The sequence below is a fragment of the Bos indicus genome, chromosome 17 (genome assembly GCF_029378745.1).
Source record: "Bos indicus isolate NIAB-ARS_2022 breed Sahiwal x Tharparkar chromosome 17, NIAB-ARS_B.indTharparkar_mat_pri_1.0, whole genome shotgun sequence".
NCBI lineage: Eukaryota > Metazoa > Chordata > Mammalia > Artiodactyla > Bovidae > Bos > Bos indicus.
In genome coordinates, this window is record NC_091776.1 from 42,339,981 (window position 1) to 42,363,866 (window position 23,886).

The 23,886-nt window shown below is 40.5% G+C and overlaps 1 protein-coding gene and 1 long non-coding RNA gene across 3 annotated transcripts in view; both read left to right on the forward strand.

Annotated features, from left to right (window-relative positions):
• PDGFC (platelet derived growth factor C) overlaps window positions 1-23,886 on the forward strand; it is a 252,731-nt gene that overhangs the window by 31,801 nt on the left and 197,044 nt on the right. The window lies entirely within an intron of this gene.
• LOC139176714 (uncharacterized) overlaps window positions 1-23,886 on the forward strand; it is a 99,816-nt gene that overhangs the window by 21,202 nt on the left and 54,728 nt on the right. The window contains exon 2 of the long non-coding RNA XR_011561127.1: window positions 26-23,886. This exon is cut by the window's right edge and continues 54,728 nt beyond it. This is a non-coding gene — a long non-coding RNA (uncharacterized lncRNA). The remainder of the gene's footprint in view (window positions 1-25) is intronic.

The following is a 23,886-nucleotide window of genomic DNA, read 5'->3' on the forward strand; positions in this document are numbered from 1 at the left end:
GTAGAGGAGTCCTGATGTGGTCCAGGTGATGCATGAGTCATATTGAACCCATGAGTAGATATCAGGGTAGAGAGAGGGGTACAGAATTCAGTACTTTACAGATTAGGGTGGAAACTTAAACTGCTGAGTCTTGATGCTCATTAAAATCCCCAAGGTGCTTTTTGCAAGATTATGAGTTGTTTGTTGCATCTTGGCCACATGAGTAATTGCTCGATCAGTTAGTCCTGTGGTTTCATTACTGCAAGGTCACTCTATCTACCATCGCATTCAGAGAGAGTGGCTTTTATAACTGAGTTCCTTAATTCACAGACTCATACATTCATCAGGCTTTGCTTTGGGAAATGAAATAGTAGCTGTTTAGCTTCTATAAATTGGAGTTTAGTTTTTTTTCCCCTTTCTCCTTTTAAATCTTTGGGTTTTGATTTAAGTTCTTGCACAGGAAAAAGCATATTGCTGTCTTAAGTTTTTGCTACTAAGATTATATATATCTTATTTTTAAATAAAAAATATTGATGTATTTATTTTTGTTTGCATCAGGTCTTAGTTGCAACAGGTGGGCTTCTATCTCGTTACGGTGCATGGGCTCCAGAGTGTGTAGGCTCAGTAGTTGAGGTGCTTGGGCTTAGTTGCTCTACAGCATGTGGGACCTTATTTCCCTGACCAGGTATGGAACCCACGTCCGTTGCATGGTGGATTCTTAACCACTGGACCACCAGGTAAGTCCCTTTACCCATATATTCCTATCTTGAAATATTAGGAGATCTCTAGACTCTTCATGAGTCTTGGGGGTTAATGGGATGGGAATAGGATGACACCCCCCCCCATTCATTTATTCTTTCAACAAATGTTTCCTGAGGATTTAGTACATAGACAGCAAGATGCTAGACCCAGGTGGTAAAGCGATGAACAGATTATCTGCAACCTCTTGAGACAGGCTGGAACCTGAGACCTCTGCTCCAGTGCTTGCACCTAGAGAAACATCTTCTCCAGCAACAGATACAAACGATAAGGGATGAAAAATAAGTGTGTGCATGCATAATTGGGTCAAATTATGGAAAACAAGATACAAAAAGACCAAAAAGCCCAAGCAAAGACAGGTCCTGCACCTGATCCCTGCACACAGCACTACTCAGAGGGTGGACAGACCACCCAAGGCACCCCTCTGGCCCTGACCCACCCATCTGCCCCCTTCCTTACCCTGTTTAAGGGACCAGACTGCCCTTCCCTTTCAGGGAGTAAGCATGGGAACCTGTTACTTGTTCTCATTCCCCTCCTGCTACAGCAGGGGCCCCATTAAAGCCTCTCCTGCATTCCTCGTCTGGCCTCTGATCAATTTCTGTTGATTAAAGATCTTAAAAAGCTTTGGTGGTTCAGATGGTAAAGAATCTGCCTGCAGTGCCGGAGAACCCGGGTTGATCCCTGGGTTGGGCAGATCCTTGGAGAAATAAATGGCATCCCACTCCGGTATTCTTACCTGGAGAATCCTGTGAACAGAGAAACCTGGCGAGCTACAGTGCAACTGAGTGATTTTCACTTTCAGCTGTTTTTCACTAAAGAGCCTGAGGACCCATGTCACTCACACTCTGACCTCGTGTACTCTGCATTCTAGTGAGGACAGAAGGTGATAGGCACACACCGAAGGGAGCTATTGAGATGGTGAGGCTGGATCATGCTGTGACTGGAGGGTAATTAGTGTGACTGCAGTTTAGGAGAGGTCATGGGGGTCTCACCAAGGTGGCTTGAGCATGGATCTGAGCGGATGGGGAGAAACCTCACAGTGGTGTGGTGGGAAACTCAGGCCCCTAACAGGGACCCTGCCGTGTGCTGGGGACATGTGGGGACAGCAGGGGGTGGCTGGCGCAGGCTGAGGTGATGGGATTGCTACTTCTGTAGGGGATAAATGAAGAGGATGGCGGCTTAGATCACAGTGAAGGAGGTGGGTGGTCAGATCTGGATCCCTTCTGAAATGAGAGCTGTTAGGATTGTCGAGAGTTCTGAGTCAGTTGTGAGGAGGAAGCTTGAGGCTCTGGCCTGCAGGTCTGGACAGGCATTAAGGTCTTTGGCCCGTGTATATGTCTTAAGAGGCTTCAGGCAACTTGTTAATTGCTCTCTTAGCTACCAGGATCACATGACTTGTTTGTAATCATGAAAGGATGTATAAGATACAAATTGGTGATGGATTTTATTGTCTATATTAATAATGATAAGCAATTATACAAAACTGAAAGAGACTCACAGACTTTGAGAATGAACTTATAGTTGCCAGGGGGAAGGGATAGTTAGGAAGTTTGGGATGGACGTGTACACACTACTGTATTTAAAATGGATAACAAACAAGAACCTGCTGTATTGCACAGGGAAATCTGCTCAATATTATGTGGTGGCCTAGATAGCTGGGGAGTTTGGGGGAGAATGGATACATGTATATGTGTAGCTGAGTCCCTTTGCTGCCCACTGAAACTGTCACAGCATTGTTAACTGGCTATACCCTAATACAAAATAAAAAGTTTAAAGAAATACAAAGATCTTCTACAAAAATTACAAGAAAGAAAAATAAAACCAGAATTTATTGATTGTTAAAAAATAATGATAAAACGATCAATATGTGTGAGTTTAAGAGCAACAATGAACAAGAAGAAAAAGAATGTTGTATTGATTTGGAAGGATAGCTGCTTACTTAGTGGAAGACTGGCCCTTTTTATTTTATCCAGAGGCAGGTTGTACTGGAATAAATGCCATTTAATATTAGATACACTTCACACTGGGCTTCCCAGGTGGCCCAGTGGTAAAGAATCTGCCTGCCAGTGCAGGAGATGCCAGAGATACAGATTCGATCCCTCAGTTGGAAAGGTCCCTTGGAGTAGGAAATGGCAACCAATCCAGTATTTTTGCCGGGAAAATTCCAAGGACAAGGAACCTGGCAGGCTAGAGTCCATCAGGTTGTACAGAGTCCGACACAACTAACATGCACACACCACACCACCATACTTGATACTAAATGCTTACTGCTTACCATACAAAGGACATGCATTAATGCATATTTATGGACATTGATTCCTTTAATCCTCACAAAACCTATGGGAAAGATGGCTTGGATTATTCCCAACTTGAGGAGGATGTGAGCCATGAGCCACTTGCCCAGGGTCAGGGGCTTCAAGCAAAGCAGTCTGGTCCCAGGATGCCTGCCCTTAATCACTGTGACATCTTTCCTCTAAGTGCCACCCTCTTGTGTTGGAATGGCAGGTCCATTGGTTAAGACCTGAACAAACTTAGTGACGTGTGGTTCCACTTCTAGTTTTCATAACTCTTATTTGTGCATAGTTGATTTACAATGTTGTTTTAGTTTCCAGTGTACAGAAGAGTGAATCAGTTATACACATATGTATGCATGCATATGTGCTAAGTTGCTTCAGCCATGTCTGACTCTTGTAACCCTGTGGAATGTAGCTCACCAGGCACCTCTGTCTTTGGGATTCTCCAGGCAAGAATACTGGAGTGGGTTGCCCTCCTCCAGGGGATCTTCCTGACCCAGGGATTGAATCTGCATCTTTTTTGGCTCCTGCATTGGCAAGTGGGTTCTTTACCACTGTTGCCACCTGGAAGCCCATACGTGTATGTATACTTATTCTTTTTTCAGATTTGTATCGATCATTACAAAGTGTTGAGAATAATTGCCTATGCTATACAGTAGGTCTTTAGGAGTTAACTATTTTCTATGTAGTAGTGTGTATATGTCAGTGTTTATTGCAACACTGTTTACAAATAGCCAGGACATGGAAGCAGCCTAAATATCCATCAACAGATGAATGGATGAAGAAGATGTGGTACATATATACACAGTGAAATACTACTAAACCCTGAAAAAGAGTGGCATCATATGGTTCTATTTCTTCAATCTCAAGAAATCACTGGGGACCCTGAATACCTTGGAGGTTTTTCTCTCCAGCATCATATTCTTGTTTTTTTTTTTCGAGAAAGACTGGACATTTGGGATGAGAAGAATCCATAAAGGAAGAAAAGGGTGAAAGTATGACTTAGTGGAGCCCAGAACTGAGTTTGAATCCTGGTTGACCCATTTGTTAATTCTAAGAGCTTATCTTTGTTAATTTTCTGAGTTCCTAGGTATTGGATTTAGAGAATTTTAGTATTAAGAATGATCTCACAGAATAACAATAATGAAAACTAGGAAATTGCCTGATTAGCTTTATATATTTGACTTTCTCTGCCCATCTTCCTGGCTATGGAGGCTGAAAATGAACGTAGGAATTTCTAGGGCAAATTGGATGTAATTGAAAAAAGATTTGATGCAAGAGGGTAACAGGACAGGGCAGTGCAGCCCCAGGGAAGACCACTCAAGAAAGAATCTGCATGAGTTCATTCAGATCAATGGTCGTCAGACTGGAGTGTTCATTGGAACCCTCTGGGATTTTGTTAAAATATAAATTTTGCTTCAGCAATCTTGGGTGGGGCCTGAAATTCTGTTTTTCTGTCAAGCTGATGGGCTGCTGGTGCTGCTAGTCTGGGGAACACACTCTGTTACCAAACAAAACTTGGATCTGCTTGCCCGCCTTGCTGCAGAGCCAACCCACTGACACAAGGTTGTGGCCAAGACAAGTACAGCTTTTATTGCAAGCACCAAGGAAGGAGAATGGCTAGTTCATGCTCAAAAAGACCTGAAATCCTTGATGACTTTTAAGTAAGGGTTTTTAAAGGCATCATTTGAGATGAGGGCTGCAGTGTGCATGCCTTTCCTCTGATTGGCTGGTGATGAGGTAACAGGGTGGTGGTTCAGGAATCTTAATCATCAACAATCTGGTTCCAACCACCCTAGGGTCTAAGTGTTGTAGTCAGCATGTAGTCACCATCCTCCACATGGGTGGGGGTCTTAGATTCTACAGAATTCAAAGATAATGTGTCAGATTGTTCTGTGTACCCCTTGGGGAGGAACTTGGACTCCGTTTTATCATTCAACTATTGTTTAAGCCATCATTACTTTTCTTGTTTAATTGCTTTTCTTTTGTTTCTGCATGCCCTCCCTTTCCTAATTAGTAACTGCTTGAGTCTGCTGTTTGGAACTCAGGGAAAGTCTAGGAGACTAAAGCCTTTTCTCTACAAACAAGAAATGGGTGAAATGGAAGGACTTTGCACCCAGGAGGGCCAGATTCCCACTCAGTTTGGGGACTAGCAGGGAATTATCAAGATACATTTATGGCCACTAGTCTGTTCTGTACATCTGCATCTTCATTCCTTCCCAGTGATTCATCAGTACAATTTTTCTAGATTCCATACGTATGCATTAATACACGACATTAGTTTTTCTATTTCTGGCTTACTTCACTGTGTATAACAAGCTCTAGTTTTATCCACCTCACTACCACTGACTCAATTCTTTCCTTTTTATGGCTGAATAGTATTCCACTTTATATATGTACCACATCTTGTTGTACAGTAGAAACCCAGACAATATTGTAAAGCAGTTTCCTTCCAATTAAAAATACATTTAAAAAGAAGAAAAAATACATTTATGAAGTACATGGGACGTGATAGTCAACATCAGGAAGACATTCTTCTAGAGCATCTCAGAGGTGAGGTGAGCTGCTTCATTGAGGACTGTTCCCCAGTTGCTGTTGATGTTCTGAAGGTTGAGCCACACTCGCATCTTGTCTGACCCACTGGTACCCGGTAACCTTACCTGGAAGTGGGTGGAGCCTTCAAGCGTCTTGTTTAGATGGGTTTGTTGGGGAGAGCTGACTCATTGGAAAAGACCCTGATGCTGGGAAAGATTGAAGGCAGGAGAACGGGGCAATGGAGAATGAGATGGCATCACCAACTCAATGGACATGAGTTTGAGAAAACTCCAGGAGATAGGGAAGGACAAGAAAGTCTGGTATACCACAGTCCATGAGCTTGCAAAAGAGTTGGACACAACTGAGCAACTGAACAGCATCAACATCTGGGGGAGAGAGTCTGAGTATCTCTGGATGATGACACCACTGAGAACAGACGTTTTCAGGGGAATTTACTCAGTGAGAAGATGATCAGATGAGATACTGTTAATATTCCGTTTAGCTTGGTGATGGGTCTTTAAATCAGACACTAAAAGCGATACTCTGAGATCTGCACAGTGTCTCTTTAACACAGTTACTAAACTGAAATCACAGTTTCCTAAGAGTTTTAAATGGAAACTATTCATTGTCATGGCCAAGTGATCTCTGTTCACAATGTTGTAGTTATATACACTATATACACACACAGACACACACGTGCGTGCGTGCCAAGTATATTGTGCCTACTGTGCCTTCTAATTTATTGCTACTAGTATTTTTTTGGTCAGTTTTAAGCCATGTTAATGTGTGCACTTATTGTTTCTCAGAAGCTTCCAAACTTTAGCCTTCTAGAAATGTAAATGGATAGGCCATTGTGATGGAACAGAAACACTCTCTTTATTCCTCAGTGTTCACACAGCTGTCCTGTTACTAGAAAAAAAGTGCCTATTTATGGGAAGTGTGTTTTCTCTCCTCCTGCTGAAACTTAAAGGCTTATTTCCAAGTATTTCTGGAACAGTCACCTGTTAAATGATAGTGATCTTATGCTTTGTAGATATTTTTCGCAGGAGAGAAGATAAGCTAGAAAAATAAAGTACATTAGATGTTGGAAAAATGTCACAGACTTTTTGAATCCTATTTGTGTTGCACCAGAGACAGGGGAGCCTGGTGGGCTGCTGTCTATGGGGTCGCGCAGAGTCAGACACGACTGAAGCGACTTAGCAGCAGCAGCAGCAGCAGGGGACCCCCCTCTCTGGCCAGGCTTCAGGAGCGCCAGTGAGCACAGGGGAATGGCATGTATTTATACTCCTGTAAATAAGATCCTGTATACTCTGCCGGGGAACATGCAGGCAGTCCTTTTATGGTCAGCTAGGGGGTTTTCCTCTGGCCTTTAGGCAGACAGTGGGGCTAGGAGCTCAAGAGTGTATTTTTATACCATCCATAAAAAAGGTTTCACAAGGTGGTTCCCTTTTATAAAATCTTAGAAATGGTTTTGTAATGCTTGTCTTTATTCTTTGATGGGTCATCTAGGAACGTATGCAGACAGACTACATTTTTGGTGTTTATTTTTTTCAAGTTCACCTCTGTTCCTGTGCAGTGTTTAGTTTTGTTAATATATTCTACTTATAAAATAGACAACATCACCTTATTACTTTGATGATGTCTTATTATGTTCAGAATTGCTAGGGTTCCTTCCAGGAATATATGATGTCTTATTTTGTCCCTTGAGTAACTTCCGCATTTGTCTTTGAGGAAGAGTGTCGTCTATTCTATACCCAAGAAAATTACTAACCAGTCCAAAAAGATAATGGCTGAGTCATTTTAGGAAGCACCATTGCACAAACACATATTTGATATGTTCTTTGCATTTGATGTTATTTTTAATAGCAAATGATATTAACATCAATCATAACAACATTATTTAAAAACTTACACATTCTAGAAAATGATAGAACTGACAAGAAAATGTACTGTTTCCGTCAGCATAATTGCCCTAGGAAAGATGGTTGTGTGTCCAACTTGAAATCCAAGATTTTCTGTAGAACTGCAGCATAGACTCTGCAGAGGCAGTGTTCCCGTTATCTTGTTCAGTTTCTCATTTGTAAGGGACCTCTTCATTTCAAATCATTTTCTAGATGGTGCTCAACAGCTTGGAGAACATTTTAAATAGCATCACCTAATAAACTATGTACATTATTAAAGCAAAATTCTCCCCCTCTTATTTTCTACTCATCTCATAGATCTGTGCCCGCCCTTCAGACCCCAGCTTAGCAATCCCTGTGTTTGCTTGGCTTCCTTTGTAGTTCACAATTCAGTACTTACTGAGCACCAACTATGTACTGAACCATTGGTCCTCAAACTTCTTGGTCTTAAGGTCTTCCTTCTTTTCTCTTTTGGCCTCACCGTGCAGCATTCAGGATCTTGGTTCCCTGACCAGGGATTGAACCTGATCCTCCTACATTGGGAGTGTGGAGTCCTAACCACTGGACCCCCGGGAAAGGCCCCAAGATTCTTGTATTCATGTCAAAACTATTGAAGATGCCAGAGAGCTTTTGTTTGAATGGATTATATCTATTGATATTGATCATATTTGAAGTTAAACTGAGGAAGCTTCAACATACTTATTCATTTAGAATTGGCAGCAATAAATATTAATGTGAACCTGTTTTATGGAAAAAAATCTTTCTATTTTCTAAAGAAAAAACGAGTAAGTAGAGTGGCGTTGCTTTATAGTTTTTGAAAATCGTTTTAGTGTCTGGCTTCTCTACTCAGTCTGCTGTGATGTGTGCATCAGGCAACCTCAGTAAAATATTATGGAATGTTGGTGGGAAAAGAACTTTGACCTCACAGACCCCCTAAGGTTCCCAGAGCACAGTTTGAGAACCCCTGTGCCAACCATGGGTATAGACTGGTACACAAAGAGACACTCGTCTTGGCTTTCACGGACCTGAGTACTGTTTATTCTCATAGTATGTACAATTTTTCTTTTTAATTATTATATTATTATTTTTTCCTCCTCTCCTACCCTTCTTTTTATTATAACTTTTTAACTCTTCCCCCTTACAGTGAAGTCTCCAAAAAAGACTCCTTGTTTTTGATTCTCACTTACTGGTTTATTTTTCTGGTTTACATTATTATTAAACATTTATGGAGGGAATGGATAAAGTCAACTGTTTATGGTGTTGAATATACACTTTCTTATCCCATATTTGGGCCTTCCCGATGGCTCATGGGCTTCCCAGCTGGAGCAGTGGTAAAGAATTTGCCTGTCAAAGCAGGAGATGCTGGAGACGTGAGTTCGATCTCTGGGTCAAGAAGATCCCCTGGAGAAGGAAATGGCAACCTATTCCAGTGTTCTTGCTGAGGAAATCCCATGGACAGAGGAACCTAGCAGGCTACAGTTGAAAGGGTCCCAAAGAGACATGACTGAAGCAACTTAGCAGCAGCAGCAGCATAGACATGACTCAAAATCTTAGAGAAGGCTGGCTTCAGTATGCCTGGATGAAGTGCTGTACTTTTTGAACTTTTTCAGGATCCCTGGAAATAGATACAATTGAACCTTGAACAACACAGGTTTGAATTGCCTGGGTCTACTTATATGCAGATTTTTTCCATAGTAAATATACAGTACTATACAATCCAAGATTGTTTGGCTCTGAGAATATGGAAGCGCTGTGGGTTTGGAGGGCTGAGTATATGCTATATGTGGATTTTTGACTTCCCAAAGGGTTGGTGTCCTTAACCCCCACTTTGTTCAAGACTCAGCTGTAGTGAAGTACTTAGGTAGGAAATGCTATTTTTAAATTTGAAAATAATTGACTTTATGTAATAAGAAGATGGTTTCCTTTAGAGTTCCTTGACTACGACCAGTAGTTTGATTCTTTAAATATCTATTTCTAGTAGTTCACATTGTTCAACATTATAAAAAACCTTTTATCTGTGAAGAATCTACCTGAATTAGTATCAATCTATTAAGATATCATGAGGAAATGAGAAAATTGGCTCTCTTTTGTAATGATTATAAGTAAAAAGCTGTACAGTCTTGTAAAGCATCTGCAATTGTTTACCCATTTCTAAGACTTTCTTTCTAATAAGTCATTGACAGTTTCATATTCGCTGTTGTTTAGTCACTAAGTGGTGTCCAGCTCTGTAATCCCATGGACTGCAGCACGCCAGGCTCCTTTGTCCTCCACTGTCTCCTGGAATTTACTCAAATTCATGTTTATTGAGTTGGTGATGCTATCTAACCATCTTATCCTCTGCCACCCCCTTCTTCTCCTGCCTTCAGTCTTTCCCAGCATCAGGGTCTTTTCCAGTGAATTAATTCTTTGCATCAGGTGGCCAAAGTACTGGAACTTCGGCTTCAGCATCAGTCCTTCCAATGAATATTCAGAGCTGGTTTCCTTTAAGATTAGTTTAAATAGTTTGATCTCCTTGCAGTCCAAGGAACTCTCAAAAGCCTTCTCCAGCACCACAATCTGAAAGCATCAAGTTTTCGGTGCTCAGCCTTCTTTATGGTCCAACTCTCACATCCATACATCACTACTAGAAAAATAGTTTCGTCTTTTGTCTCTTTCTTTGTCCTGTCAACGTGAAACTGGTATCAGGGTTGATGGTCTTGTATCATGGAGGCAATATCTAAGAAGTAGTTTGTACTGCTACTGCTGCTAAGTCGCTTCAGTCGTGTCCAACTCTGTGCGACCCCATAGACGGCAGCCCACCAAGCTTCCCTGTCCCTGGGATTCTCCAGGCAAGAATACTGGAGTGGGTTGCCATTTCCTTCTCCAATGCATGAAGATGAAAAGTGAAAGTGAAGTCGTTCAGTCCTGTCCTACTCTGAGCGACCCCATGGACTACAGCCTACCGGGCTCCTCCGTCCATGGGATTTTCCAGGCAAGAGTACTGGAGTGGGGTGCCATCGCCTTCTCCTAGTAGTTTGTACAGCAAGGATCAAAGTTAGGAATCAAAATTATTATATAAGACATGCTGAGAATTAATATCTTATAAGAATATGTTAATTTGACTTTTTCTGATGGTATGTCAATATCATAATATATTTTTAAATTTAATTTTTATTGTATATTGGGGTATGCTTAATTTACAATTTGTGTCAGCTTTAGGTGTACAGCAAATATTAAGAATATACATTCAGCTATAAATACACATATATTCATTCTTTTCAGATCCTTTTCCCATATAGATTCTTACAGAATATTGGTTAGAGTTCCCTGTGCAATACCGTTTATGTATAGTAGTGCATATATGTTAAACCCAAACTCCTCATGTGTCCCTCCTCATCTTTCTCCTTTGGTAATCTTAAGTTTGTTTCCTATGTCTGAGTCTGTTTTGTAAATAAGTTCACTTCTATGATTTTTTTAGATCCCACTTCAAGAGATATTGTACAGTATTTGTCTTTCTCTGTCTGACTCATTTTACTTAGTAAGATAATCTCTAGGTCAATCCATGCTGCTGCAGATGGCATTATTTCATTCTTTTCTATGTCTGAGTATTATTCCACTGTTTATATGAACCACATCTTCTTTATCCATTCCTCTGTCAGCAGGCGTTCAGGTTGCTTCTATATCTTAGCCGTTGTAAACAGTGCTTCTGTGAACACTGGGGTGCATGTATCTTTCTGAATTATGGTTTTCTCCACAAAGATGCCCAGAAGTGGGCTTGCTGGATCATACAGTAGCTCTAGTTTTAGTTTTTTAAGGAACCTCCATACTGGTCTCCATAGTGGCTGTACCAATTTACATTCCCCCAACAATGTAGGGAAGGGTTCCCTTCTCACCACACCTCTCCATTTATTGTCTGCAGACTTTTTGATGATGGCCGTGCTGACCGCTGTGAGGTGATACCTCATTGCTTTGCATTTCTCTAGTAATTAGTGGTACTGAGCTTCTTATGTTTTGGTAAGATATGTGATTTAAACAAACCACAATTGAACTATGCCATGAGACAACATTTTCTTTGTATATTTTCAATGACTTGTGATACAATTCTGAGGTAAATTCCTCAATCCCATGTAAATGAAAAATGTGTTTTCTTATATATGAGATCTGTATAGACTCCTGTTTTCAAGTCATCTTATTTATGAGCTTAATTATGTTTTTCAGGTTCATGAGAGAAAATCCAGGAGTGAGAATAGGCCTTGCTGATGAAAGGATTTTCTTTCATGCAGAGTTGAACTTGCTTGTTATTTCTTGTTTCTACATCTGACTCACGGAGTTATTTTTCAAGTGAATTCACTTTGTTCATGATGTCAGCATTACAGGTTTACATACATGTTGTATAATATAATTTAAGATAATATTTGGACCAGAAAAAAGCATAACTTTCAAGTGGTGATGTAAGTTGGACTGTGGTATATGGCCAGGCATACCTTTGAGCCTGGAGAGTAATGATTTGTAAATTAAATATCAGAGGATCTCTAATTAATTCATAAAGCAGGCCTAGACTTTATTCACTCATGGCCTAAGAGAAGCTGATGTCTTCTGAGGCTGAGCTGCAGACAAGACACAGCTTCTTTCCTGGTGAAGGCAGTGATCTCTGACTTGCCATTCTCTTTCCTTGGGTGTATCCAGATCATTCATCTTCTGATACATCTCCCTTTTGCGTCTTGGATAAAATCTACATTCTTGAGCACGGCTTCCAGAGCTTCCAATCTGGTCTTTCCTCTTCTGCTCTCCACCTGGCATTTCCCTCTTGGTCCTACCTGTGACTCACACTGCACAGATAGAGAAGTTCTGTCTCCTCCCAGCTCTACCTCTTTCCCATGACGGTTTCATGTAAGCTGTCAGTTCTGTGTTGCTTGGTCCTGGAAGCCTTCTCTTCCAGGGATCTTTTAGCCGTGTTACATGCTTCTCCTTGCTTTCGTGAATATTGACCACCTGTTTACTAAAGTTAAACGAGATGCCAGTCCAGGTTCAATGCACGATGCTGGATGCTTGGGACTGGTGCACTGGGACGACCCAGAGGGATGGTATAGGGAGGGAGGAGGGAGGAGGGTTCAGGATGGATTTTCTTTTAAAAATTTAGAAAAAAATAATTAATAAAAACATTAAAAAAAAAATTTTGATGTATGTGTCACTTTCCATTGTTTTTTAATCAATTGTATTTACAGTTTTCACAAATATGAAATATTATGATTCATCTGCTTTATAATATGGTTTTTCACAGGATAATAAAATGCCATGGATATAAAATATTAGTTGACAGCATTATTTTGTTCACGATATGCTGCTCCTTTCAATTCATGTTCTGTAATTCCTTAATCAGTTTTCTATTGAAATATTTTGATTCAGGATTTTTGGATTTCTGTGAGCAGTGATGTGATAATTATCCTTTATAGATATATTTTGTTTTAAAATACAAGCAATTACTCATTTTGTGTAGCATGATTTCAGTACAGTACTGGTAAAGTTTAACATTTTTCTTCTTTCATTTAATTTGTGGGCATCTGCATTTCTCTCTTGGCAGGTACATCTTCATAACCTGGGTCTAATTTTTGTGTTGGTAAATTTGTTTTTTTTTTCTCATTATGTGTTAGATTATATTTACAATAAAAAGTTTGTTACATTGACACAAGTCTAGGGAGTATTTTCTCTAGTTTAAGATTTGCTTTTCAGTTTGTGCACAGAAGAGAAAAGAGAGGTAATCAAAGAGACGTTTTTAACAATAGTTTTATCTTTTTCTCTATGAAACAGCAAATAGTTTTTGAATGAAGTATGAGTATGATCTGGCTCCTCTTATGTAGGAACCAAAGCTACTGGGACGGATTGTACTAAACCCGTATTGGGCTCCTTATCTATGTTACTTTTTGGCTGAAGACCCTACCTTTCTCTTTCCTTGTGGAGTTCACCAGGCCCTTGGTATTTGGGGTTTTTTGCCTCTCAGGACTGGCTGTATCGATTGACATGTTGGAATTTAACCCTCTAGTTCTTCTTGCTTTATAAAAGTTTCCTGAGGACAAGAACAGAAGCTCTCTGCATTTGAAAGGTTTTATTTTAAGTAGCAGACATTTGGTCATTAAAATGGTTATGACTGTCTATAAATCTCCTATAATTGAGCCAGACTGCTTTGTTGAAGGGATGAATGAAGTTTAGGGGGGCCACTGGCTTCAGTGCATACTTTGAAACAGCAACTCCCTAAACCTTTTTCTGTTAGTGCCTTTGGAGTTGAGACATTCTTTTACTCCTCTCCTCATCCCTGACTGAGCATGTGCCCAAAAAGTGGAGAGCCTGATGGTGACCAAAGCCACAGCTTTGCTGCAGGTTGGGCAGCCATCCAATAAGTTTGCCAAATGCAGGGATTCAGAAATTTATGTTGGAGAAGAGATTTGCACTTGAGACAAAATCAGAGTTTTTGCTTCCATCCCTGCCTCGTTAACCCTCCTGACCTGTTTTTCCTACGAAGTCACAGAGGTGGGCATTTTCCTACGAAGTCACAGAGGTGGGCATTTGGGAGGAGATGCCTCCTGTGGCTGGCAGGGTCCTGGCAGAAAACAGGTGGAAACTTAATGTAGAAGAAACCTTAAATATAACAACAAAGCCATTCTATGTTAACTTAAATAACGTAATTTTATGAAACATAAAATTGCATTTTCCAAAAAAGAATTTTATTGATAGTGCTGGAATTCTTTTATGGTTTTGCCAATTTCTTTCACATCTGGTCTATTGGAAGACAGCTTGGTGTTTGTATCCCTGTCTGCACTCAGTAAGTTGTGGTGTTAGATCACGCTGCTGTTGGCAAAGTTCATTGCACACACATCACAGAGTGGGTGTGAAGAATGCAGAATGGATGCTAATATTGTTATGAAAATCATTTTGAGCTCATGGACTCCTTGAAAGGCGTTTGGGAACACCCAGGGGTGCCTGGGCCACTTAGCGAGTCCCTGATTAGGACAGAGGGCCTCCCAGGTGGCGCAGTGGTAAAACAACCATAATTTGATGACAGGGGTTTGAGGGAGAAGGGAATAAATGCACAGCCAGGACTTGAACAAGGCCAGGAGCAGACGTGGAGGACTCAGTTTTCTCCTCTTTCTGTCCTCTGGACTTGGACCAGTAACCTGGCTGGATGCTGGTGGCCTGTGAAGGTCAGCACCCGTGGGCACAGTGCAGGACAGGAAAGGTGCAGGGTGGGGGAGAAGGGACAGTGCTCACTGCGCCAGTGGGTGAACTAAGGGGAAAAGGACAAAAGGGCTCAGTGCTGGCCTTTGTAGGTCTCAGAGAGAGGCCTGAAGCTGTCTGATGTTTTTGTTTGAAAGACACAGTATGAGATTTAGGAGGCAAATTCATAGTGTTATTCTTTCCCCACCCTTGAAGAGGAGTGAGTTGAACGGGTGCAGGTTGTGGGGAAGAGAAAGACTGATGCCAAATCCGGCCGCTGAATTAAATCTTGGAGTTTTGGGTGAGGTAGAAAAGAACAGCTTTATTGCTTTGCTATGCAAAGAGGGCCACACCAATACTGTGTGTCCTGACCTGGAGGGGGTAGTGAGAAGTTTTACAGGAATGGTTCAAAGAGGGTGTGATCTGCTCATGGACTTTCTTCTGATTGGTTGGTGGTGAGGTAATCGGGAGTCAACATCATCAACCTTCTGGTTTCAACTGGCCTATGGGCCTGTGGGCAACATATAGTTAACTTCTCCCACCTGGTGAAGGTTTTAGCCTCTGTGTGCATGTGATCAGTTGCTTCAGTCACGTCTGACTGTGCGACCCTATGGACTGTAGCCTGCTAGGCTCCTCTGTCCATGGGATTTTCCAGGCAAGAATACTGGAGTGGGTTGCCATTTTCTTCTCCAGGGTATCTTCCTGATCTAGGGATTAAACCCATATCTCCTTCATTGGCAGGTAGATATTTCCTTGAGACACCAGGGAAGCCCCATTTGTTAATTTTACATAGTTCAGAAAAGAATGACATAAATTTTGTTTATATTTTAATGTTTTAAGAAGTATTAAAAAAAAAAAAGAAGTATGTACTTCTTACTTTTTACTTTCCTTGATTGCAAGGGTCTGTGTTTTTTCTTTCTTTTCTTTCTTTTTTTGTGTGTGTGATTTGTTTTATTTTTGACTGGTCCACGTGGCATGCAGCAGCTTAGTTCCCTGACTGGGGATTGAACCCACGCCCCCTGCAGTGGAAGCATGGAGTCCTAACCACTGACTGCCAGGGAATTCCCAGGGCTATGTTTTTAAATGGTGTATTCCTGTTGCTTAACATAAGATCTTGTGTATACATGACACCAGTTATTATTTTCTGTGGTAACTATGTTTTGTAAAATCATTGCAGACGTAAAATAGTGAATACCCAACCATTACTCCTAGGGGAAATGTAGGATGAGGTTCCCATGAGCCCTTGGTCACAACTTGGTTTTATGTGTGTCTGTTTAAAGACAACTCATTTTTCTCTATTTTTGATTCATGACAATTGAACCCATAGCCAATGGCATATAATTCATGTCTGAACAAAGCTTACCTCACACCCATAAGAGTCATCACAAAGTCAGCACTTCAGCACCAGTGTGGGGCTCTTGAAAACATTGAAATCTCCCCAAAATCACAAAAATGAGGAACATGAAGAGGAAAGGAAACTTGTTCGCAGGATGGGACTGAAACCAACCGACAAGTGCCCCTTGTTGGACACCAGCTGAACCTGGGCCTTGGGGACTATATGTCTGCTGGACCCCAGATGATGACATTTGTTCCACATGTCAATTTCATGCTAACAGATAACTTTTAGCCAGTTGAACATTAGAAAACATAGATTCCAAAAACAGTGAGACTCTACCGTAGTGCTTGCCAATGAGTGTGAAAAGCTGAGCAGTATTTCGTTATATGAGTGGAATGTACGGCCAAAATCTCCCAGTGTCTGCTGTAGCCAGGAGTTCCCTCACTTTTTTCATCAGGATCTCTAGACAAACCTGTGTGTTTGCTGACATTTTGGTTGAGGTGAGACAACTCAGACTCTGAGACGTTATGGAGGACTTAACAGTTGGATTCTCAAAAGTGTGTCTGGCTCCACCGGTGATTGGTATTAAATATTAACTCCCTCCCCACTCTTTTTTTGTTCCCACTTTGAGCACAAATACAGAGTAGCATTTGTAGGTTGACTTCCTTTAACTAGATAGAGTAAATATACCTGCCTGGATATCAGAAAGCTAAACCTGAGTGCATTCATTCATAAAAATTTTTCAGTGTTGCCCTTAGAAGTATAAACTGTAGTAAATGTGAGAAGGAGATGAATACAGACAGACTGTTGATCAGAGTAGAGTCTTTAGTGTATTAGAAGTTCCTAATAATGGATTAGATTGGCATTACGTTGGTATATAGAGAGCTCTCCTCACTCCTATTTTGACATTTTCTGAAATGTAGAGCTATTTGAAAGCCAACTCATCTTATAAATGTCATGACCAGGTATTGTGTGTTTTTTAAATGTTGCCACAGTATACTTTTTAGGAAGAATGTATGAACAATTTTCAAAGGAAAGACACTCCTAAAATAAAAGTAAATACCTGAGAGTTTTCTGTTCAGCAGATGTAGATTAAAAAAAAAAAAATCCTTCCATAAATGTGATGTTTAAAATCCACACAAAGATACGTTCCACTGTAAGTATAAACCATAATTCTGAATAAATATCTCCACTTCAGTTTAAGAGGATGGTTAACATAGCTAATGTCTGGGTGGTCCAGGGCTTCCTGGGATGGGAGCCTCTGTCCCTGCCCTGGTCCCAGCTGTGAGCCACGGTGGATGTGTGAGGTCTTCAGAAGTCCCCTGGGTTGTGTTTCCTGGACAGTAAGGAAAGATGAGCTCTCTGCCACTCCTCCTCCCAGCACGCCTGCCCAGGGGCTGTCCTGTGATGCACTGACCAGGGAGATGACGTGATCCCAGGCCACTTAAGCCTTTGTTGGATCTTGGCCTGTAAGTGTTCTTTCCAGTGGAAACAGAATACTCTTGTCCCCTAGCTGATAGACCCTCTTAACAATCTTCTCATTGTCACTGTGCAGCTATCTGTTCAGAAGGTCTCTGTTACTTTAGGGAAGGTAACACAAAAATGCTTTCATTAGAGGAAATCTGTGCTGTGTTATTCCTAATACAGAAGCGTGCATGCCTGCTGGGGAGCTGAGTTGGACCTCTGGGTTTCATGTTCTACAGGTCAGAATTCGGAGGCTGTCACATCCTTTGCTCTCAGGATTCTTGTCAGTTTGGTCTATTCAGAACGATTTTGCTCATTCATAGGTAGCAAATAAAGAAAGTTAACATCATTTATGGAATTACTGGGCAGGGAAATTAGCATCAGTAATAATGTGGGAAGGGAAGAGAAGCCAGGCTGAATTTCGTGTGTAATAAACACATGAACCTAGATTCTTCATTGTGGCCTTTCTTACCAGGAGTCTCAGCTTTATAATGAGATTGCATTTTTGTTTACAATTATATGACTTTGGTGGTAATGCCCTACTTAGAGAAAGTATCTTTTAAGATAATGTAAACAATTCATTCTGTACGTTATCACCTCTCCCCTGAAAAATCTAATAATAGGGTTTCTTATTTTACAAATCCTTCATGGATCAAGCTCAAGCACCTTATTGCTTTTAGCCATTCATTCACCTCTGCTACCTAAAGTCCCAGCTTTTCTGAAAGCCTTTCAATTCCCCAAATGTGAAGATTTTTGCATAGTTTTGCACATGCTCTTCCCCTTGCCTGAAATTCTTTCTCCACGTGTCTGCCTGGAAAAGTCATATGGCAATAAGTGTGAGCTAAACAGAATTTTTTTTTTCTTTAAATCTGTTTTTGAACATGCAATTTTAAGACATATTTGCATATGTTGTATATACGTTACTTGGTCTTCCCACAAAGGCATTCAGGCGAGTTATAAATGAAAATGTGCTTTTCTGGAGGTTAGAAAGGTGAGTCTAATGACAGATTAATCTAGTTAGCAACCCAGCTCATTTAGTTTAGATCAAAACTCAAATGGCAACCCACTTGGTGTTTTCCAGCATCTGGTGTATTACCATCTGTGAGCAGACGATTTTTTTCAACATTCTACTTGGGTGGGCCTTCTGGGCAGGACCCTGCAAGCTCTGGCCTGTCAGCACTGATATCTTGAAAGGGCCATTTGAAAGTAGGAGAGGTAACTTGATGTGAACCCAAGTATTTAAAAATGTTATCAACTGTGGCTTGTATCTGTAAGTCACTGAAGGGTAAATAACTAGGGAATATTTTTCATTCTGCTCTCTGTAAAGTTTGAGCACCAGCTCCCCCCACTTTTTTTTTCTTAAGCTGACCTGAGTTAACCCTTGTTGAACAGTAAATCATTCATTGCAGGAGGAGGAGGAGGAAAGATAATGTCTCTTTGGGTCATTTGGTTGTATTTTGATGCTTTCCGGAAGGCTGGAAGAATTTACAATTACATGTAAAAAAATGACATGTCCACATACCTGGGGGCAAATTCAATTTTGTTTTTTAGCTAGAGAGTAGTTCTATATTTTATTTCCCTTTTTTACTATGAAAAATTGGTTTTATGAACTATAAAAATAATTTTTATGGGATAGATTTACTTTTTCTCCTCTTTCTTTCCTTTCTCTTCTTTCCTCCCCAACCAATATCTTACCTAGATAGCTCAGGACATAGAATATATTATTTTTCATAATTTCTAAATGTCAAGCAGATTATATTCATAACTTTTCTTTGAAAGTACACAGAATTTAATATTGAATTAACACATCATGTCCATAGCATTATTATTACCATTCAGTAGTTTTCTGTAAAGGTTGACTAATTTGTATGTTGTATCTTCTTGCAAATTGTCACTGGCACAGTTTTTTAACAAAAGGTTTCCAAGTTGTTGAGGGTCTTAGGGCCTGATCCAGGCAGGGGTGTCATTTCTCCTTTGTCACTCGCTTCTAGCCCCCCACACCCATCCTGAGCTGCCCCTCATGAATTCATTTATTGCAGTTGTTTCTACTGATCTTTCTTTCGCAAAGATGCCATGCTGTTCTTTGAGTTTATCTCTTCTTTGCCTGTTGTGTTTTCTGTTTGTTATTTGGTTTCACTTTCCTATACATGCAATCTTGTATTGTTAGCTTGATCGTCCTCTTGAGACCCACCATAGGGATAAACACTTGCTTCTTCAGTGATTATAAACTTTATTCTTACAACAAGCAGTATAAGGAAATGTGACATCTCTTGTGTGCAGTGTTTTTCAGAAAGTCCTTTATGGCTACTTTTTTGTTTCGGGGAAGCTGTGAGCTAAGAAGTCTTCAAATGCCACCATAAAAGGATATTTCTCATGGTCTCTTAAATAGAGGCAAAAACAAGCTGAACTGGTGGGTCTAAAATGAAGGCTGTCTAGAGCTGAGTGCTGAGCATGGAAGGGGCGATATCCTTTCTGTGGTCCACGCACCCTCTCCACTCCATGCATCACTGGGGCCTCAGGACCTCTTCCTACCAGCAAGTCCCCTGTATGTCACTGTTCTCGGCCTGCTTCATCTTCTTCTTACCCAACTCAGGCCTTTTCCTTTCCCTTTATACTGACCAGTAATTAGTAATCCCACCTTACAGATCCAATTTTAATATATATATTTTCAGTCTTTAATGATAAAGTCAGATAGATCGATGGAAAAGGTGCTGTTGTTATGTACAATATAGGAACTGTATAAGTGAAATGAACAATGTAAGTGAGAAGTGAATTTCTAAGTGGCTAATGATTGTTCATCGTATGTGCGAATAATGGAAAATAATAGTCTATAAAATGAAAGTGAGAAGAAATTATGACTTAATTTTTTCCCCTTAAACCTGACCAAATATATATATTTGACACCATAGAAAGTGACTTACCTGGAATATTTTAGACATGAATATGACAAACCTGTATTCTAGAAATATTCACCACCTGTATCTCATTCATATATTTTATCATTTAGCAAATTGAGTTATTTAATGAACTCCAGAATTATGCTGTCTCCAATGTTCCATCTCTGTGGTTCTTTAAATCTCTAGCTTTTGAAATACATCCACTTTGTATATGTTTACAGAGCAAATTCTACAAATTTGGAAAGGCTTTAAACACCAGCTTAAATGCTACCTTTTCAGTCAAAACCTTTTATTACGATTTTGCCAGGTGGAAGCAATTCTTTCTCTTGAATTTCCATGGTCCTTTCCGTGTGTCTCTCTTAGGACCATTTCTGTGCTCAATCTTTAATCTTGAAGGGTTTGTAGACCTTTAGCTCTTAAGAATGAGGATTAATATATGATATATTTAAATTTCTTACAGTTACTAGCATGATGCCAAATGTCTCTTTTATATTCAGTAAATCTGTTTTAATTGAGATATAGTTGTTTTACAATGTTGTGATGATTTCAGGGGAATTATCTATTCAATAATACTGAATGAATGAATGATAGAATGAGTCGGCTGTGACTACTGAGGTACATTTAACAGGTAAAATAGAAGATGATCGACGTGAAATTAATATTTGAAAGCTAACAGTCTATTTTGGAACCCATTTCTTCTTTACCTAATCTCTTGACTTCGTATGCTGCATGTATGTAGATTACTCTCATATTTATCTCTAGTTCTGATTTTTCTCTGACTTCAAACTTGTCTTTTTTTTAATCCATCTGCAAATATCTCATAGGCATCTTAACTTGAACTTGAATGAAATGATCTCTTCGTTGTTTTTCTCAAATGTACTTCTCTAGTCTTCTTCCTTCTTAGTAAATGGTGGCACTGACACTACCATATACAAAGTTGCTAAAGAAGAAAGCTTGCAGAGTTTTTGATCTTGCCTCTCTCTCACCCTTGTGTGCACACATCTGCCCAACCATGACTTATCCTCCCCAGCATCCTGACTTTCCTGCTTTTGCTCAGGGCTCCACTATCAATTTGCACCAGAGTCATCTTTTGAAAATACACATTACAGATGGATGTATAGAGAGGATATGGTACGTTTATACAACGGAATACTACTTAGCCAAAAAAAAAAAAAAAGAACAAAATAATGCCATTTGCAGGAACATGGATGGATCTAGAGATTATCATACCAAGCAAAGTAATCCAGACAAAGACAAATCTATGATATCACTCATATGGGGAATCTGAAAAATAAATGAACTTATTTACAAAACCAAACAGACTCAGAGACAGAAGCGAATTTATGGTTGCCAAAGAGGAAAGGGGAGGGGAGGGATAAATTAGGAGGTTAAGATGAACAGACAATGTACACAGTACTATGTATAGAATAGATAGATAACAAGGACCTACTGTATAGCACAGGGAACTATACTCAATATCTTGTAATAATCTATAATGAAAAATTGGAGAAGAAGATGGCAGCCCACTACAGTATTCTTGCCTGGAAAAGCCCATGGACAGAGGAGCCCACAGCGGTGGGCTATAGTCCATGGGGTCGCAAAGAGTCAGACACAACTTCAACAACTGAACACATAATGAAAAATAATCTGAAAAAGAACAAATATATGTGTTCTTTTAATCTGAAAAAGAACAAATATATGTCTTCTTTCAATTTGAAAAAGAACAAATATGTGTGTGTGTGTTACTCACTCAATCGTGTCTGACTCTTTGGGGCCCCAGGGATTGTAGTCCACCAGGTTCCTCTGTCCATGGAATTCTCAAGGCAAGAATACTGGAGCGAGTTGCCATTCCCTTTTGCAGGGGATATTCCCAACCCAGGGATTGCACTTGGGTTTCTCACATTGCAGACAGATTCGTTACCATTTGAGCCATCAGGGAAGCCTGTAAGTGTGTGTGTGTGTATGTGTGTGTGTGTGTGTGTGTGTGTATAGAATGCACATAAAATCCTGTTGAGCCCATATTCCCACCAGTGTCTCCCAGACACTTTGCTCTGGCATCCAGAGCTCTCTGTGGTCTGATTTTATATATTAACTCACCCACTTTGCTCCAGACATTCTATTGGGTGACCTTGAATGAGTATTCTAAGCTAGAGCCTGTTCTGGAAGTTCCTTCTGTCTGGGAATCTTTCACCCTGAATCCTTCTTTCCATCTAGACACTAGCACACACATCTGGTCCATGGGACTGCCTGCCAGCTCAACCTTCCTGTACACCAGTGGCACCTGCAACTCACTTGAGCCTCCCTTACTGCCCAGAAGGATGGAAGATGCCAAGAAGTTGACCTCTCTCCCCATTGGCTCGCAACCACTGATTCATAGGACTTAGTATATGAATACCCCAGCTCCCTATCCTTCAGTACTGGGAAACTACAAAGTGTGTACATGTTCACATGGTCTCACGGTTTGCCCAGAAAATTATCACTAGGAATTAATTGATGCTGCTCATAATGGTGACTGGCCTGATAAGGAACTTCTGTTGGCTCCTTGATTTCCTGGTCTCAGTCCGCACTCTCCCACTGATGTTTCTTCCACGTCCCAAATAAACATTTTGCACCTAAATCCTTGTCCCAGTGTCCACTTCTGGGGATACTAGTATCTGAATCTGATATACCGAGACACCTGAGGCCACCAGTGAACTCACCCCATTTCTATGACATCACGTCATTTTAATTCTCTGTGTAGCACACATGACTCTCTGATATTTTTCTTGTTATTTTAGATAAAATGTATTAAAGATTGTTTTTCTTCCTGGTGAGATTAAGAGCAGGGTATTTTTCTGTCAGCACACCAGCAGCAAAAGGATGCTCTGTGTATTGCAGGCAGTCTGTAAATGATTGATGGAGGAGGTAATGAGTTTACACATAGAAAAAGGGCCTGATTTCAAGAATGTGGTTGTAGGTTAAAACCTTTCAGCTGTTCCTGAATAGACACTTGACTGCACGGAATGAAGTTTTAAACTTTTGTATGACCCAGCTTTGTGGAGACCAGAAATTGGCTATTCATTTTGCCCAGGTTTACTGAGTGCCTCTTCTGTGCATTTAGGCCAGTATGCTTGACTGTGGGGATGCATATTAAGGAGACCCTGGAAAGAATAATATTTCAACTCATGTAGCAGTCCTTAGGGGAGTGAGGGGCCATATTTCTTTTTAGGAGTAGGCATCAGCCATTCCACACTGTGCATCTTTTCTTTCTTACTCGCTCCCCCACCGAAAACAGCCTCCTGTCTTCCCATTGGCCTCTGTAACCACCCCCAGCATCTGTGTTTGCTTGTTTTCTGCCCTGTATGTTCTCCAGACCATGAGCTGAAGAATTTTTTTTAATCTTTTTGTCCCCTATTCCTTGCATGTGTTAGTAAATGATGACTAAATACTTGCTGACTTATTAGATGCTGTGCCTGCTGGAAGGTGCATGGCCCATTTTCAAGAGTTTTATAGGTCATTTGAAAAGAAACTGCTAGCAGTTGTTGGTCCTTCTA